This window comes from Corvus cornix, chromosome 3, assembly GCF_000738735.6.
Source record: "Corvus cornix cornix isolate S_Up_H32 chromosome 3, ASM73873v5, whole genome shotgun sequence".
Lineage (NCBI taxonomy): Eukaryota > Metazoa > Chordata > Aves > Passeriformes > Corvidae > Corvus > Corvus cornix.
In genome coordinates, this window is record NC_047056.1 from 16,342,947 (window position 1) to 16,363,104 (window position 20,158).

A 20,158-nucleotide genomic window follows, 5' to 3' on the forward strand; every position below is an offset into this window, starting at 1 on the left:
AATTAAGATCAAGTGGTGCATTACAGAAATAATGTAAATAATGTAATTGATTCTAATGGAAGGTACATGAATGATACATCAGGTTACGACTTTTATTGATGACAATTAATTCCTGGGCATATATCCATAGAAGCTCTGCCCATCCTCTGCTAAATCTCAGTCTACCAGCCAGCAAACAAATTTTCTTGCCAAGGATTCACTCTTGCTAATACTAGATTCTCACGCTAGCAACATGAATCAACCAGTGTAAGCATGCAAGCTGTCCTGCTTTCTAAAAATCTGAACACAAACCCTCTTTGAAAACCCAACCTCCTTCAATTCAGACTTTCTGAAAGCTCCCAGATTCCCACCCGTGACTTGACACAATGAAAGCAGCAAACAGTGAAAACTACTCGATGGTAAATGCACCAAATGCTGCAAGGGTCTGCCTCCCAAAGACCAAATGGATAGACTGCTTCCTTAAGAAAAGTTGTGGGGTTTGGTTTTTATTGTTAGGTTTTGGTTTGTTTTTCTTTTTCATGAGTGACAAACTATATCCAGGAACCTCTTTCACATTCAAATTGAAAGCCATTGTACAAGCACTAACAGACATAGAAACATTTTATTTTATAGTATCATACTTCTGTGAAAGAAAGTGCTGAGCAAGGAACTAAAATGGGACAGGCAGCTTTCCAGTCTGTAGCAAAGTGTATTTGTGCACTTGCTTTTTCACTACACTAAATCTGTCTGTGGAGTTACAAAAAAATAATCATCATACAGAATGAGAACAAAATTCTGTTGCTACTGTTTCTCATCTGTGTTGAAAAAGCAACCACAATCCATTACAACGAATGGCTAGAGAGAGAAAATAAAACAGCAATTAACAAATAGAGTTGGAGCAGTTCCATCCTCAATAAACCAACACAGCGGAAAATGAGTAATTGATTGTTAGAGAACATCTACCTAGTCTTGAGAGATCACTCTTTTTCATCAATTTGGAATGATGTAGTTCTATTAAAACCACTTCCTATTAAAACCCAGATACACATATGATTGTGTGCTTTATAACCAGAACCAATGTTTTTCTATTATCATCTTTCATATACAGCAGCCTGCAGAACTAACACCAACAAATAAACTGCACCAAAGCCTCAATTCTTGTTGGAGTGAAATGTGATAATTTTGAAGAGATTCACTCCCTCAGCCAAGCATTCACCACTTTAGGTCATACTACACAGTACCAGTAGCAACTTCAAGATCTTCTGTAAAGCACATGCACTTCAGACTTACACATAAAGCAACCTGTATTTTAAATAAATTTGTTGTACCATTACACACACAAATTGCTAATATTAATGAGTACTGAATATTATTTATTTCCATAGCATTCATGCAGAAATAGCAGAGTTTGCATAAAACTAACTCTGAGATCATGAGCTAAATGATAGAAGAGGTATAATGAATGAAGAGGTATAATCGAAGTCAGGAGGTCTGGTGTTCATATCAAAAGGGTGCTGCATTGAATTGTAAATTTATTGTGCATTTGGACTATTCCAAATGTTTTCCTTGTAATTTATGTCAGCAATATGTAGTCTAAGCACCTACAATTTATTCTTTATGCAAAAACTAAGTGTTAAATTTAAGAATTTTAAAACCCCTCTGTTAAAGATGACTTTCTACTCGGGTCTATGTTTATGTTTGGGAATTTTTTTCTTACAGCTCTAATGTTTATCTCAGAAAAAGCCTTACAAATTCATCCGAGAAAACACTGGAAGTGGGGAATTCCTTAGTCTTTGTTCCATATCTAGCCAGTTATAAAGTGCTAATCATTTCAAATTTGGCAGACTGCTAAACTAGTAAGGGAATGAATGTTCCACAGGCCTGATCACATGTCACAGCTCAAAGAACAACCGCTTGTAGCAACAATTCCCATAACATACTATTTCTGTAGCAAGGATTCAGGAAGGAAAAGCCAATACCACAAAGTAAGGCAGCAATGCTGATTTGCTTCCCCATGCCTTATTTTTCCTCACAAAGCCTCAAGTTCCTCCCCTCTTTCCTCCTGCAGGTATAATATGGAACAAGATCTCCCCAAAACCTGGAGATCAGGCAAAATTCCTCTGAGTTGGGAAATTCTGAATTTACAGTTTCTAAGGAGAGATTCTTATTGCCTGTTAACACATCTACTAGTCTTTTAATATTGTCATATATATATATATATTTATTTAAGCATCCTCTACACAGAATGGATTTAAAAGGTAAACGGTGGCAAATCCAGCAGTTAGTAGACCCTTGAGGTCTGTCCTTTCCATCCTCAATAAACTTACTTTTACTGAAAGTAATTAGTGACATAGGAAGGGTTTATGTGCCATGTATCAGACTTTATGCACAGCATACAAGACATTTCAAGGCATAATCCCTCCTATTCCCTTGTGCATCCAATTTGCAGAATTGGATGGACCCATAACAGCACAGATATTTCTATCTGTGAGGCAACTCTAGGAAATGCAGTCTCAGAAGTGTGAACAGAACATCCATCTTACACCTTTAGCTACCATTAGCATATCTAAGAGCAGCCACGTGGCCATCTGGTGAAGGAACGATTGACAAAAATGTCACTCATGGAAAAGAAATGCCATTCCTGATTCTCTGCAGGAACTTGAAATCTGTTAATCCTTCAGGACACGTTTGCAAATGTACTCTTCACAAATTTATGATCAATGAAGAGCAACATCTTTAAAACATGAGCTCTCTACTTGTTTTCACTGAAATAAAGAAACAAGTCCATTGATTAGATAAAGCTACATCTTTCCTTCTCTTCTAGACATAGAGTGAAATGGCAGCCAGGACACCTTTAGAACAAATTACTGTTAAAAGTTTGAAAGGGAAAATATTCACATAAAATTCATTATTTCACTGTCTGCTTATAAAGATTTTCTCTTCTCACCTCTGAGTGAGGAAATTCTTTATGCTACATGCAACTTTAATTCCAAGAACGTTGAAATCAGGATATGAGAGAAGACCCTATCTTCTTATGTTAACTTAAGTCAAGAGTTACCTTGTGAGAGACAGCAAATTTTCACTGACACAAATCTACTTTTAATTAGAATTTCTATTTGCACTTCAGTGTTACATTTCTTCTTCATTAGTTATAGGTACAAATGTTATTAAAAAGATTCAGACATGATCTTCATTTCTATTCCACTGTATATTTAATGTCACTGAACTTCTTGTCATTCAATACACCAAATACAATGAAGCAGAATATACACTTATTTCCTTCTGATTAACAAATGCGCAGTTTTTTCCACCATAGTAACGCTAAAATGTTTCACTTGGACATACTCCAATGCAGTACAACAGTTATTCCTGTCAAATAAATATCCTTGCAGAAGCTGGGTGTTCTTCATACAACAACTCCATCTCAAAAGTTGCATAAATCAGCCTGAGATTTCACTCTATTAACTATGGAATTATTTAAGTCCACAAATGCAATATTTTCTATATATTTTAAATACAACTATCTTGGAGTGATATCTGCTCTATATGCCAAGCTACTTAATCAGGAAATTAATGATTAAGGTATCCATCTGATACAATACACAACGCCCAGGTATCTCTGTGCATTTCATTTTTGCAACTCAATCCTGTGCCATCTTTCAAAGATTTCAAAGCTATCTGCTCTATCCACTATCTTGAATAATGACAATAAACTGAAAGCAAAACAGATTAAATGCTGTGCCTTGAGATATATGAATTCCTCTATAAACCAGTAATAGATTATGATAGAAAGTTTTTTAAAGGAATGCTAGCATCTGTAGAGTATGAACTCAAATACTTGCCTATTTTCTTGTGGTTTGCAATGAGTAACAAAGCATTCAATGAGTAGATTTTGCTATCTCTAAGCTTACTTTTCATGAATAGTACTGCACAGATTGGAAAGAATATTTCAAAAGGCCATGCTTTCACTATATGAATTTACATAACTCTGGGGAAGAAGGGAAAGTTCAAAGAGATCTTCATTCCTTTTCCTCCTCCTTCAAGCAAAGGACTTTTATTGTTTTCACAGGTGCTTTAAGACACTGTGAAGTAACTATAACAGGTTAAATGTGTAGAGGAATAAGAAAAATAAAAGCTACTTTATTAAGAGTGCTCATATTCCTCAAATCAGGAAGCCTGGAATACCACAGAAAGAGTAATTTTCTCCTAAAAATAAAATTAAAAAAGGTACTAAAATGACTACTGCTCTTACTGAAAGACAGAATGAGTTAGAGTCTTAATTTCAGCTAGAAAAAACACATCACTGAGTGGACACCTACACTTCTCATGCATTCATGTATTTTTCAAAACAAATCTTGTAATTTCACTTGAAATTATAATTTCATTTTTTCTTTTCCTCCTTTTTCTTTCCTCCTTAGTCTATCCAACTTACTGATATCAAAGAAAAAAAGACACGAGCAATAATCCTCATGTTCTGAAGGCTCCACACTTGACAATCCCTGTATTTTTTTTAAGCACTTTTCTCTGTAAATGGGCCTCCCTACAATAATAGAGCATTTTTAAATTCCATCCAGGTAACTTAAAAAAAAAACAAAAACCCCTACTAATTTTTATGCCCTCCTCACTCCTAAACTGCTCTTTCCTAAATAGTGGTTTCCTTGTAAAATTATTTAATTCATTTTTCAATTTTTGCTAGTGTGTTTAAAATCAAAGACTCTATATTTCAAGTTGGTCTGTTGTAAACAAAAGCTGCTTTTATTTGCTATGCAGAGCAAAATTACCGTATTTCAAATTTGGTGATATTTTAACCGGCATCTTGATTAAATGCCTCAAAAATCTTTCATTCTGGTAGTTCTAGTAGAAGTTTTTTACTAAAAAATACAATACTCACAGATGTGTCACACACAAGTTATTTGATTCTTCCCCTAAGCTACATGACATCAAAGGCAGCTGATATGAATTTCAGGTGCAGCAGTTCAGCCAAGAAGTGACCATAAAACCATTGCAGGAATTACCTACAGCACAACTTCAGTGATATGTCAATGGCACCCTAACTTTAAAATGTTTAGAATCAGAATGTTTCAAAGAGCAGAAGAAAATTAACAATTAGATAAAAATAAGCAAGTGGTAGACAACAGCACACAGAGTAGTGAGAAACCAACCCAGAAATAAGAGACAGGTTTGCAGGCAGGAAAATCTTCTTGCCGGGACTTTAGACTCTCACAGCTACAGCTAAGTGTCAGGAAAAGGGGAAGGGAGAAGTGAGACAGCTCAAAGATGAGCAGAGGCGACTGAATGATCAGTTGATTCCACCACCTTTTCCAGCAGATGTCCCAACACCTGATCTGGGAATGCCTGCCACAGGATGACAGACAGACTGAGACCACCAGTTGTTTTGGATGCCAGCTTTTGATTTCTCAGGTCTTTTGGTTGACATAACACCAGCATAATGATAGCAAGTCACCTCAGAAAAACCCCTGTAGTTGGGTGCCTTGCTAACAGTTCCATCTGTAAACTCACAAATCCATGGATCCCCGGGGTAAAGAAGAGCTGCTGCCATGCAAACATCCCCCAGGAAGCAAACAGCTATTATAACATCTTAATAGAGAACTGACAGGTTTTATCTTACTTTGAAGAAAAGAATATAACACAGCTAGCTTTTCTAAGATGCCAAGTGAACAAACAAAAGGAACAATATCAGGGTAAGAGAATCAAAGTAAATTAGAGGAAAGGTTTTTGAGTCTTTTCTGCACAAAAAGCAAGAGCATATACAGAACACAGGATGATACTTTCAGAAGGATAGGTAATTGTATTTTGTCCATTCAAAAATATTAATATAAATAGGCAATACTCTAGAATGTTGACATGAACTTCATGGGAATCTGCTATATTCTAACTGTCAGTTGTTCTTGTGACATTTGCAGGAATGCATTATAACTTCATATTTAAAAAAAAAAAAAAAGTTGCCGTGATCCTGGGAATTCCAATGAGTCCTCCAATTTGCTTTGTATGTATTTGACTATTCAACATTTAAAAGTAGAGGTCTGAAAGAAACCTCTTACAGCTAAAAAATATATCTACCAAAAACAAGAAGAAAGACTCAGAGAGAAAGAAATTCTTTGCCGTCTGAAAACTTTCTTCAATACATATTTAATAGGGTCAGAAAGAGAAAATCAGTATAAGAGAAAAAGAAAAATTAGTTCAAAACCTCTTTGGATCAAGACTGAAACAGAAAGTCGGTGTTATTATTCCAATATAGGGAACCTATCATCCATAAATGTACTTTATTCTTCTGTAGCATTCTTTCACCCTTTAACACCTTTCAACAGACAAGGATAAACTTGTTAAAAATACATTGTTCTTTCAGAAAAATGACCCTATTCTCTATCAATACCAGTCAGAAGTCTGATGCTCTTGCTCACATTAAATAAAACACCGTATAACAAAAAAAAAAAAAAATCAGACCAATTTCAACTGACACAATCCCAATGTGACTGACATACAAGATTTCTATACTTCAGACTACAGAAAATAAAAATGCTGAAATACTGATTATTTACAAATATCATAGCTCACCCTCCCTCCTTGACTCCAGAATTAGTGGTCAGAAGGGAGTACAACAAACCAGCTTGAGAAGTTTATTTTGCCTTTGAGTATTTTGGAGGGTTACAGTAGGCGAATGCTTTTTCTTAAGAGGACTAAACACAAACTACAACTGTTTCATACTTCAAATGAACCTGCACTACCTACAGTGAATAAAGCAGAATTGAAAAACCTGGTAGCAGGGACCATTACAAAACTGGAGCTTGAAGCAAAGAGATCATATGGTTTCAAGATACGTTAAAGTATGTGAAAATACATGTACAATGTTAGTATCTTAACTTCTGTGATCACCTATTGTTTGGAAGTGTTCCCACTGAAATGTGGGTTTCCAGTCTGTTGTTGACACCAAAATACTCCCTTAGTACTGTCTACATAATTCTGAGATGAGGAACATTTCTTGTACGCTCCCACTATTGTGATTTACTAGGCCCACATCACTTTGCCTGCATTTAATTTGAGGCCCCATTTACTCCCAGCTTTTTAATTCTTTGTTGGGCCATGTATTTGGCAGAAACCCAGTGATTTTGCTTGGCACACTTACCCTTCAATAGTAAAAATGCATAAATAACCAGGGGCAAGTGTGGACATGCAGTATTAATATTCTTGTTCTAGTTCACAGCAGCACAAACAAAAGTAATTCAAGAATAAAAGAAGTTAAAGTGTTCATTTAACATGACTGAAGGTGTTGCTGCACTCATCCAAAGTGATCTCAGGCCAGCTGAAACTATTTTCAAATTTAGCTTAGTGTTGTCTGGGGAAAAGAAATTAACATTAAAAATACATATGCAGCAATGTTTACTTTGAGTAAAGTAAATTGTGATTTTGTTTCAAAAATGTGTTTAAAACTTAGCTTCTTAGTGATTTCAAAAACAAAACCCCAAGGATAAAAGAAAAGAATCTTAGAATTTAGCCATAGTATTCAGCCTAACCTTATTCAGGTGAAATTTTCATGCTTACTTAAATCAGTCAGCATTTTAAATAACTGATTTCTATATTGACTCAGTTAAAGGGTGTGTGCAAATCTTAAAGATCCTTTTTATTTCTTCATCCAATACTAGATAGAATTTAACAAATTCTGACTATATCAGATATTATACCAGCTGTTCAAATGTCCAAAACTCTTGCAACAGGAGGAGAGCAAGGCAGAACTATCTTGTAGTGCTGATATGAACAGAAATTATATTGCACAGAAATAAATACCTGACATCTCTATGTTGTGCCTGACAAAAATGTGTGTGCCACAAGAATGACAGTAAATACTTCTCCTTCACTAATACAAGAAAAATTTCAAGAAGATTTTTCAACCACAGCTAGGTATTGTGGGCAGAAGTATATTTATATAATTACATCAACTAAGCATGGGGAGATTATTTCAATACTGGTCACTTTTTGTATTGAATACTAATATCGCATGTGAAATTGTCTTGATAAATGGTCTCTGCATTATTACTTACAGCCAGTCAGGAGAGGAACACACAAGGGTGTGAGCATTAAAGCTCAATACTTACGTGAACATCACCAGGCAAAAGACAGGAGCAGTCCAGAACCTCGGTCCTCATGGTCTTGGCCATTAGTCATGCTTTTTCTAGAACTATTATATTAGCATAGCAATTACCTGAATATCAGCCCTGTTCTATTATCAGAACAAATCTGAATTTCACACAGCATCATGGCTTCAGCAAGACAGACAGAATTCTCTCTCTCTACAGAGAAGCTGGTGCTGCCTGTACTCACCCGAAAAGCTAACAAAGAAATTTTATTCTCCTGAAGAACCAAGCCCTCCCTCCCACATTCTGAACACCATCATGGCTCCTGCCTGTGCTTTGTAAGGAGTGACTGCACTGCTCTCTGATCAGCCAGCTTCTCCTGCAAAGCCCATTGAGTCAGACCTTTCAGAGCAGGAGGGTGAAGGTACGCTGAGTTTCTTAATTTCAGGCAAATGCATACATAAAGAACACAAGCAGCTGACACATAAATGTGTCAGAAATAGGATCAAAGCAACAAAATCTGTGTAAGCACTCAGGAGAAGGGGAAAAAAAACCAAACCAAAACACAACTTTACAGAATTTAAGTCAACTTCCAGCACCTCCAGACACCTCCAGACACCTTCATGAACAGAAACAGCTGACTTGCAGATTTCAGGACTGCAAGTTTGGATTTCACTATGATTTATATATTATATACATATATATATTTAATAGATTTGTAATGGGACTAAGACTGTTATGAGTGAATAACAAGTGAAAATATGTATGTGAGAAAGCAGTAGCAGAACTATCAGGGTTAAAAAATGGCCTTTCCTGTTAACAAAGAGAAATCACTCCCAAAACTTCATTTCCAGATGCAAAATTGAAAAAAAGCTGTTTCTGTTGAAGCAAGTGCTCTGACAGGAGCAGAGCACAGACACTCCCTCCACAGAAGGCAGCAATCTGACAACAGGAGGATAGCAGTACTCTTGCAGTCTATCACACCAGCTCATTTTCCTGCTAGTGGAACATGGAGAGACATATGGCACACGTACCTTCCCAACAGAAAACAGGCAGCAGTTGCTGCTCATTGTTTAAGAGCTGGGGAGCCTGAAGTAAGCAAAACTCTGAAGCAAAGGAACCACCATAACAACTGCTGACTTATGAACATGAGGACAAAGCAGCAGGCCAAAGACTGGTTTGTCACTGTCAGCAAAGGAGCCCGAGAGATGCAGTGAGTACTTCACACCCAGCATGCCCCTGGCTTTGTGCTGAAGGCCAGAAATCCAGGCCAGACTACTCAGATGTTTTGATGGAAAAGTTGATGAGAGTGAGTGAATGAGTGAAATCTATGGAGTACAACTGTGACCTGATAAAATTATTTCCTTAGATATTTTGCTACATAAAAACACCTGGAAAAACCCTAAAAAAGCAAAACCCAAGCAAACAACCCCCAAAAAATCACTTTCCCTCTCTCAAAGGCTTGAACTCCTTGATCAGGTTTGACTAAAAGCTAGCAAAGCCTAGGTTAAGTCTAACAGTAGAACTCCAGTGCCTTAAACAGAAGCCAAATGGTTCTTCTGAATTAGCATCTCTGTATTTCACTGAAATGAAACAGAAATCAAGAAAATTAAAACATGACATGACAAACATCAATTACAATAGAACTTTAGCATGCAAAAATTCCACGCTTCACTCCCCAGAAAAATTTTGTGGTTTGTATTCAAAGTCTTGCTTCAGGCTCCCTCTCAGTTTCTCCCTGAAATACATACTGCTTGTTTGTTTATAAATAAGTAGATTTCTAAAAGCATTCACTGTATTATATACACAAATCTGCTATTTATTTTTTCATTTGTGTCATGCCCCAAGTACCCTGGACAAAAAAACTGTCAGGCTGGAACTTGTAATTCCCAATATCATTAGAACATGAATTCTATGATACCCTTTCACTTGTGACACATCCAATGTTGTGATTATTGCAAAGGTCTGATAAGGTACAATTCCAGGACTGGACAAAGCTAGGAGAGCTTAAATAAATGGGTATTGTTGATAAGAAGAAATAGGCTTTTAGGAAAAGCTAAATTAGTGAAGGATTTGGAGGGAAAGTGAGATAAATTAACTGTAATCATTAGTAAAAGCTTTGAAGACCAAGCCATATCACTTAAGTTACAAAATCTAAACCATAAAACTGACAGCACAAATAAAGATTCTTGCAGATAGCTCTTTGGCCACAAGCAGAGCATTTATAGAACACAGTAGCTGTTCAGGCCAGAGCTGTAAATACCACCAATGAATTCAAGAGTCAGCAGTCATTTTCATAGCACTGAGAGGGGAGAAGGATTAAAGACGGCCTGGCTGGTTGGGTCACTGAGGTTGACATAAATCTTGAGTACCACACACTCCTGGAGCTAAGTGTTAAATCTCAACTTAGCAAGTCCTTGTGTGCTTGTGGTCAATAAAGCTTCTAAGTTTTCAAGGTGCAATATTTCAGTGGTCTGCTCGCAAACTTGCCTCTTTTCCTCATTGGTATCGATTGCTCCTCCCTACATTCTATTTTAAATAGATGCATTTTAAATATTACACTAAAGGTGATTCAAATACACTAAACTTTTAGTAGGCAGCTTTTTAAAAAATAATCTATTTTTAATATAAACCAACGTGCATCCATGTCCTAGTTATTGCTCCAGATGATTGAAAAGACTTGAAATGTGGGAACCCAACTGATTCTTGTCAGCATGGTGCAATACTGCCCAAAAACATAAAAACCCAGAGCCTTCATTTCCCATCTTCCTGAGCCTCCAAATAATGCCTAATAGGGTCACTGTTGTATTCAGCAATGACTTGCATTCATCTGTACCTAAAAGACTATTACAAAGCAGAGATCAAAGATACACAGCTACTTTGATAAACGAAGGACTGACAGGGGCCATTCACAGATCACAGAACCACTCACAACCACTGTAAAAAGAAACATTTTTCGATACTTGCACTCCTAATTTTTCCCTACACTTTCCTGGGGTTGTCCTTTCTTTTCAGATAATACATAGAGAATCAAGAAAACTTATATTAAAAAGCATTCCCCTACCATTATTATTTGCCTGTAAACAGGTTTATGAATAAAAAACCACATTATAAATAGCCATGTAATAACCCAAAGTACAGAATGTTCTTTAGCAAAGTAGCATTTCAAAGTGTGTTATCATTCTATACATACAAATTGCAGAAGAGGCATAATGTCAAGACACGACCTTTTCAAAAGAGAAAGATGGATGACTTGAGAAATATATCCACCCCACTTCTACATTTACTTCATATAGCCTCTCCAGATCAAGTACACATATTTTCCAACTGCAAAATACAGAGAATTTAGTGTCTATCTTCTCACTAAAACTACAGCTTTTTTTCTTTAAATTCTGTGCCAGTGACTCCTTTCTCAAAATTATATCTGTATTCACGAGAACAAACTCCCCCTGACCTTCAGTAACTAAGTCAGTAGTTGACAGATATCTTTACAGACATGTCCATCACAATGTTAGCAAAACTTAGCATTCTGAGGTATTTTTTTTTCTTGAAGGTTGAAATGGTTCGTTACACATTAACACATCAGCTTTTCTGTTTGTCTTGGCAACATGAGATTTATTCATCTGCTATCCTTCAATTCTGCTCTCCTGAGTCACTCAGGAGAGGACTCAACCCACAGATGTCTGGCAAACTTTTGCCCAGACACTTCCTGGGAGTCTGCTTGCAACAGATACTCAATACTGCCATTAAGTATCACATCTTTCCAGAGAACATATATTTTTCATATCCAAAATAAATATCTGGGAGCAGAACAGTAACAGAAAAAGTGAGACGCCAGATCAGCAAGCTAAAGATTGTGTGGAGAAGAGAAGCAAGATTAAAAATTAATGTGAAACAAAAAGAAGTAGTATACCTGACAAGGCAGTACAAATGCAGAAATTGTGATTTTATTTAGGCAGATGGAGGATGTCAGAATTGGAACAGCTGTAGAGAGCTGATGACATCAAATTTGCATTAGAATTCAAGCATGAGTTTTCTTAAGAAAACAGACTGTCTTCAGAGCAGAAGGCAGACAGTAACCATAAAAATAAAAAAAGGACCAAAGTAAAAAAAGGAAAAAAACCCAAAACAAAACAAAAATCCCCTCAGCTAATTAGAAGAAAGAAGTTTGAGAAAGTTAGAAAATTACAGCAAATAATGTTTATCCTTTTTGGAAACATAAATCTTCACTGAACTTCAAATATGACTACAACATAAAAGCTTTCCTCGGGTGAAGTAGTTGCGTAGAACCTACAGCATTAATGAACAGCCAACAAGAATGGGGAAATTTTTATCATTTTGAGGTATTTTACTCTACATTTTTCAGTTATTTCAACATTTTAAACTTTCTAGCTAGAAATAGAGCTGCTTAAAATGTCCTGTTCACATCAGAACTTTCCACTGCTTTGGAAAAAACTCCATTTCGATTCTGTTCATTTAGGCACTTCTACTCTGCTTTCCAAAAATGGTTTCTTCCATCAAAAAAATCCACTAATTTGCATAAAGAGCCACTCTGGAGGGATCCAGAATAGATTGTTTCAATGCACACTTACACAGCATAGCTAAATACAGTAGTGACATGCCAGTTAAAGTAATTTGGAAAAACAAAGCAGAGATGTGAACGTTTTCTGGCAGAACAGTCACTGTTCCTGATATAGTTCCAGATACATAAGTTTAGCCCCAGTTAGTACATTCATGAAACAGGTTGACCTCCATGTGCCCTCTCCTTTCAGCACTTCACTGGGTCAGGACTTAACTTCCCACAGAATCTGACACAAGCAATTAAAAATTTTGGTTTTAAACTAATAAAAATGATGCACACAGTAATTAACTTCTAAAACAGCCAATAGGCCCTTAGCCTTCCATAAAAATGAGAAAACCATGACTCCAGACTTTTTATATTTGAATTATTTAATAAACCTGCCCATACACATTTTAATAATGTCATTAAATGTTGCTATTACCTATAACAACACCAGCAGTTACAGAACACCACATGCCATAGCCACAACCAAACCTATACATACCAAAATTTGGCAAAGATTTTGCTCACAACCCTTTGTTAGGGTTAGTTGGTTGGGTAATTTAGTTATCTAGTTAACTTTACAGTAAGTCATGCTAATATTTTTGACAGATTTTTCCAGTGCTCACTTGAAGACACTCATTGATTAAAAAGTATTGAAGATGCAGCAAAAGAGCTGTTTTATGGAAGATTTAGAAAGTCTCAAACCCTTAGAGCATCACAGATTATTTACAACGTGTACTAGGGTGAGGAACAGAGATGTGTTGAAACACCTACTGTAATCTAATTAAATTTGGTTTTTTTTCAATGGGGATTTCATTTTCTCCTGACTTTTTCTCCTTCCTTTTGTCATTCCTTAAACTTAAATTATATTTTATTCCATTTTAATAAAGATATTAAAATGAAGACAATTTGAACATCTGAAACCATCACTACAAAATATATTGTTTTTACTCTCGGAAAAGGATGAGTCCTCTAAACATTCTCCCCTTTCACAGAGGAGCCCTCCTCTTCCTTGCTTAAGGTTACATTTCAGAGGTTTTGGGGAACTAGTGTTTAGAACAAAACCAATCAAGTTCTGTACTTGAAAATGCACATGCAGCTTTTTGAGGCTTGGGATAGGCCTGAAAGCTCTAATTTTTTTAATCTTTATCTTAAACCTGACACCAATTGTCACAACAGTGCATGTGTTCTTCTGCACCCCTGTCCATGAGTGTGGAAAACAGAGAACTTTAAATAAATCTCTAAGGCATAAGGGGGTTTGTAAGTTTAAATTTCTGTATTAAGCATTATGCAAAGCTTTAGTGGAACACAGTTATTTTTAGACTAGATCTAATTCTCTGCATACAGAAATAAAATACTCAATCTCCAAAACATTTCTTTTGCCACCATCATTGTTAACTTCTGGCATTACCAGAAGGTCAGAGTGGGGTTCTGTAAAAAAAGTAGGATAATCTCTGCATTTAGGAGTTTTTAATCTGTCTAATATGCCTTCAACTGAGCCAGTGAAGTGACTCTGGCAGTGGCGCACAAGCTATTACATGTAGAATTGGCACCTCTCTGGACATATTTCCCATCTCAGACAAAGGACTGCCACCGTCACAGCAATGTTTTCTACCATGAGGCCTTCTTACATTGCTGGATAATCAAAGCCAAACACCTCAGTCTTCCACTTTACTTAACTTTCAGAAATTGCCAGCATGGATCACAGGAAAACATATACTTCCCTGAGAACCAATCCTGACTCCCTCAGAGAAACAGCTATTTATTTTTATAATAGGTTTCTGCACGACTTTCTCCTACTGTAGCTAACATGAGGAAGCAAGTGCTTAAATTCCATCTATTCAGACTTCATTAAAATAGCATTTATCAGTTTGTTTGCAACACAATTAGGTACAAGCAGTGTGCTCTTGACCATATCAATGAAAGCCAGCAGAAACAGTCTTTAAAAATGCTACATTCCTCATCATAGGAAATGGATCATTTCAGTCCTGAAATGTATTGGAAAACTGCTTTTCAGCAAGCCTGTTTTATTAAATGAATTACCAGATTTAAAAAAAACCCAAAAAACAAACAAATTAATAACCTCCACAGAGCAGATCCAGGACAGCCAAGATGATGTTTCACAGAAGAGGTTATCAGAAAACTGTCCTGTTGTCATATACATTGAAAAGCCTCCAGAATACACTCATGCTCCAAAACACCACAGTGTCACAGTGTTCTCTTTTATAGAGGTAACCAGAGCAAGATACATCTTAATCATTCATTATTTATCCAGGGGGTGATCAAAGTCAACTAAGGCAAAAGGTTTGGGGAATGAAAAAAAATAGCTGTTTTATGTATGGAAGTGACAACAATATTAGACAATGCAGGATTAAAGAAAATTCTTTATAGTACTGGTTGAAAACTTGTTATTTTTAAGATGTTTAAAGAAATGGACAAAATTTTATTTAAAAATGTATTAACCCCACACAAAGAAAAGTGCTGCATACTATTTACAGACACCAAGAAAGAGGATTGAACTCAAAATACAGAATTCAGATTATCAAATACAATTTGTTCAGGCCTCACTTTCTGGTGGTATTGAAACACAATTTTAAAAGAAACAAAGATCTAGTTAGAAGGTTAGCTGCACTGAATTTAGTTAAAATAGAAGTGAGTTTAGGCCCAGCTTGAATCAATTAAAAGTTAATAGTTAAGAAGAGCTGAAATAAGTTTTCAAGATGCAAGTAACTGATTACTAAATAACTGATTACCTGTCACTTCTGTGTTTGTTTAGCTGTGCTTCGAATGAGAAACAGAAACATTGATAAATAGATTTAGGGAACGTAAACAATTATCGCTTTCCTCCCCATCTGAGAGCCCATTCAAAAGTCACGAAAAGAGGAACTGGAAGGTCACCAAAAGTAATTTGTATTGTCAAAACCCAGGAAGGCAGAAAGGTCAAATCAAGGAAGACCACTTTTACTTCATCTTCAAGACCACGGACCCAATTCAGGGAGCATACCACGCATGCTCAATGACATTTAAGGTAATTTCCATACGAAGCAGAGAATGGGAGGTGTTAATGTTATAAATATGCATTTGTATTTTGGATATTTATAACTTTTGTGGATAAATAGACTCTGTATCAGCTTGTACCTTTGCTCTGCGTATTAGGGAATTATCCTGCGCGGGTGCCCGGCGCTAGAATAAACATACACTTTCTAACTCTAAACTGTTAGAGAGTCTTTGTCCATCTCAGTTGGGTGTTGATATTAGACCCATACCCATATTTTAGTAAATCAGTATTACTGCCAGAGAAAGTGATGGCAGAACGATTTACCTGGGGAGATCCTTCAGTTTCCCAGACCACAGTCCTCAAAAAGAAATAATCTGTCAATCTCTTTCCATCCTCCAGGGCAAATCTTACCTCTTCAAACAGTACTACAACAATACATCTCTTACAATCCTGTTACAGCCTCCAAAATTTTAATTCTCCCGCTTTCTTCTATGTGCTCCACCTGGTTCATCAACTGCCTGCTATTTATTGCATCTCTCTCCTCTTTACTGCAATTCTATTAGTGCTTAATCCCACATTCCCTACTTCAGTCCTACCCCAATGTTCTGAATTTTAAGTGAATTTACAGATACTCTACAACGAAAGGAAAGAAAGGAACAGAATAACCTTTGGCAGCTCTCAAAACAGCCCCAACACCACTGCTGTCACCTTTTAGTGGTACAGCTACAGCTTTGTTACAGGTGTCACAGCTTGAAAGATTTGGTTTATAACCAAAAATTTGGTAGTTTTGGTAGAACTGTACCTTGTTTTGTCCTTGGAAGCACTGAGCCCACTGAATTGACACAAGTATAGTGAAATCAATGCAACTGAGCACTGATTTACTGTGCAAACACACAGCTGACCAAGCCACCTCAGAGTCACACCTGATGTGCATCCTCAGACATGAGCAGAAATTCTTCAAATGCTATCCAGATATATCTTCTGCATGGAAAAAAAAAAATATTTGGGGCCGAATCTGGACATATGGGAGATAAAGACTAACACAATCTGTATGAGACTATCAGTTCTGGGTACCACAGAGTAGGCCCTGCTCAACAGAAAATTTATGTCTGTGAACTTAAGAAGTAATGCTAAATGTATGCAGGTTTGTAGGACCAGAGATTTATTTTGTTTTATTTTGCACTGAGCAGGTAAACAGTTTTTACAGTGATTCTAGTCAAGCATCACATTTTGAGCAATAAGTAGGCAAGAAGAAGGACACAACTAACACTAAATGGATTCAATTTGGGGGACATTCTCATAGCACAAAGTCTTGATCCTGCACAGCCATTTCCTTCACATTACTTATGACTATTGAAATTAGCTGACATTTTTCATAAAGTATTTTAAAAATAAATTCAGGCCAGATTTTCAGCATCACATTCATTCCAGACAGCATGGTTCCTTGGATTTTTTTTCCCTGTACTTGCAATGAAATAATATATAAAATGCATATATTATTTTTATTATAGTAGCCTTCATTTGATGCTATTTAAATGTAGGGAAAAAAGGTCAGGGCTTCTCAGTTTAAAGTACCTGAAGGAGCATTTGAGTTGTGCCAAGAACCAACAGAATTTTCAAAGCATAACAAACATTTTGAATGACATATTGGGATTTGAATGTTCAATACACTTTATTCTTAGAAGCAGTTAAAAATAATTTGTTTAAAACAGAAAGAAGAAAAGCAGCACATCTAAAAAACACACAGCTTAAAAGAATTCCCTAGAAGGAGAAATCTAAGGGATGCTTTTTGAAAGCAGGCCTGGAGAATGAGTAAACTAAGATTGAAATCTAAGAAAAGGTATGGATAGGACAAGAAGAGTATTGGGAGCAAGGAGGAGAAATTGTTTTATCTCGTTTCTACAGGGAAAAAAATCTAACAGAATCTATACCAGGTTATTTGAAATTTGTTATTTTTTGTGAAGTTTCAGTTGACTTTTTTATTTTTCTTTCTCAATTGTTTCACATTCCTCAGCAACTGTATAGAAAAGATTCTACCAAAAAGTCTTCTTTAAAACTGTACTTTGTAATCGTGTGCACCTGCTACCGCTTCAGCACAAGTAACATTAACTCACAGAAAATAGTCAAGTCAAGAAGTCAAGAAAAACAAATGCACAAGTTTTTCTAAGGGCAAAATGAAAACCGTTAGAACAGAAGGATGGTTGTGACGCTGTCAGCTTCTGCATCATCTCAGCTATCTGACAAATATATTGTACCTCTGCTTTTTCAGCTAAGCCCCTCCATAGCAAGCAAAGTATAGTGCAAGCACAGTAGCCTCCTATATTTAGATATTTGTGGGGTTTAGGTAGACATAGTGCTAATATAAGGCTCCTAAAGCTTTAATTATAATTCTTTAAGTAAGTTATAAACCTTGAAAGCAAACACTAATTAGTGGAGTTGAATACTTTTTGAGAGTTGGCTCAGGAAAGATGAAGCCTACACTAAACAGGATAATGAAAATCAGGCTTTTTGACATTTGACATAAAGCAGTTAGGAAATGTTTAACAACTACAGCTGTTAGAGGAACCATTTTAACAGCAGTCTAAACACAGGATCCAAAAGGGACATGTTCCCATCCGCAAGGAAGGATAAATCTGTCTGATCTGTTGAAGGATCCCAGAAGCAGCCTGTAATAATCACACTGTTGCTCCTGAACAAAAGGGTACCATACACTTCAAAGTCTGATGGGAGGTAGCTAATCAGAACCCAATATACCAGAGAAGAACAGTGTCCTTTATAGCCCCAGATCATTACAAGATGCTAGTGACGGACTTCTCTGTAACCACAACATACCACAACTGTCAAAAAATTATAGCTGAGTCAACAGTGATCCTTCAGTTCATTCATGGACTCCTGCATTTACAGCAGGCAGATTTTTTCAAAAAAAACCATTTCATACAATGAAGAATGAAAATTCATGTCAACCAAGATAACTAATATATTTTTTTCTGTATTTGTCATTTGTTTAGAAGGAATCAGGAGCAGTTTTCAATTCTATGTGTATATGAACTTCAATGGATTTCCACCAACACCAATACGAGAGTAACTTTTAAGGCATTGTTGTTATGTTTCTTTCAGCTGAATTTGAAAAGGTAAGAAATTTGAAAGGTAAAAAGCATATCCAGCCTTTCTCACAGCATCAAAACAACTTTGATCAGTTACATAAAAAGCAGCTACAGTAAAAACTCCTGGATGCTGTACACCAACAATAACAGCAATAATGTTAATTATATCTGCAAACATCCCTGAACACTGGACCAAGCCCAATTCTTTACTTTATCTTTCATCTTCATTATTGGATAAATATGTCAAATACATTAAAAATATCACAAGTGTACTGGAGATCACCACAGACCTCCAGGTATGGGATGAAAAGCAAACCATAGGTGTCATGTATATAACCACTGAGAAAACTGATCTCAGCCATATGTTACCCAAACCACAAAACTTTAGTCAACAGCTTCAAACTGACTGTGCAGTGTGGTTCTCATGAATGCAAACCAGATCACATAAGAGGAGAAGGCACTTCTATTCCTTGGCCATTTTTATTATAAACCACTTTTCCATAAAATGTATAGAGGTAGGAATTTTCAGTTCAAATCTCCAGTGTTGAAATTTCAACTGGGAATCTAAGGATTTTTTAACATGTCTGAGATCACAAAGCACCTGAGAAATACTGGTCCAGTTTGAAGGTTAGATTTTGATTCCAAAGGTGCTGTGTGACATATTTTCTCAGTAAATTGCACAGTATTATTTCTAGCCATGTTCCAGGACAGCATGATAAACCTGCTCTGGTACAGAGAGTGGGTCACCTTGACGTGATTCATCTCCTATTTCATTATAATGCTAAGTAAAAAAAAGAGCATTTACACCTCCTTTTAAGATGAGTGAAGCTATTTACCAAATTGCTTATATAAATCTATTATTGCATTGTCTCAGAAAGCCTAAGGAACTAAGAAGTCTTGAAACGGAGAGTGAAAGGTCGCCTTGCAATTTGAATTCTGTTGTCTCATGCTTAGCGTTACTCTACAGACTAAAACTCTGATCTTCCCTCTTTATTCATTTTCAATTGATCTATTCTGTAAATAAACAACAGGTTCATGCCACACCCAGAAGCTAAAGAAACTCAAACTTCTGAGCTAAACAAATGAAGCAAGTTCCAAAGTCAAAACACTCTCACACCAAATTCCTCTCCCTCTTCACAGAAAACTTTAGTTGCCTCCATTGGTCGCAACCATGGCAGGAAGATCTGACACAGACCTGTGAGTACAGGATTTCCAGACTATTTAGTACTTAGGGTAATAAAAATATCTTACGGTCAGATTTTTATAAAATCTTCTATATACATTTTGTCAAACAATTTGGGGTATAGGCAAGGATTATAAGGAAGCAGCAAGGGTACACATTCTGCCTGTTCTGTTCACAGCAGAGGCAAGCTTTGCTTCCTCTTCAAAGCTTGCCTACACAGCACTGCTCAGCTCCCATTTC

General features: G+C 36.3%; 1 protein-coding gene across 31 annotated transcripts in view; it reads right to left on the reverse strand.

Moving 5' to 3' along the window:
* Window positions 1–20,158, reverse strand: part of NRXN1 (neurexin 1) — a 674,580-nt gene that overhangs the window by 422,793 nt on the left and 231,629 nt on the right. The window lies entirely within an intron of this gene.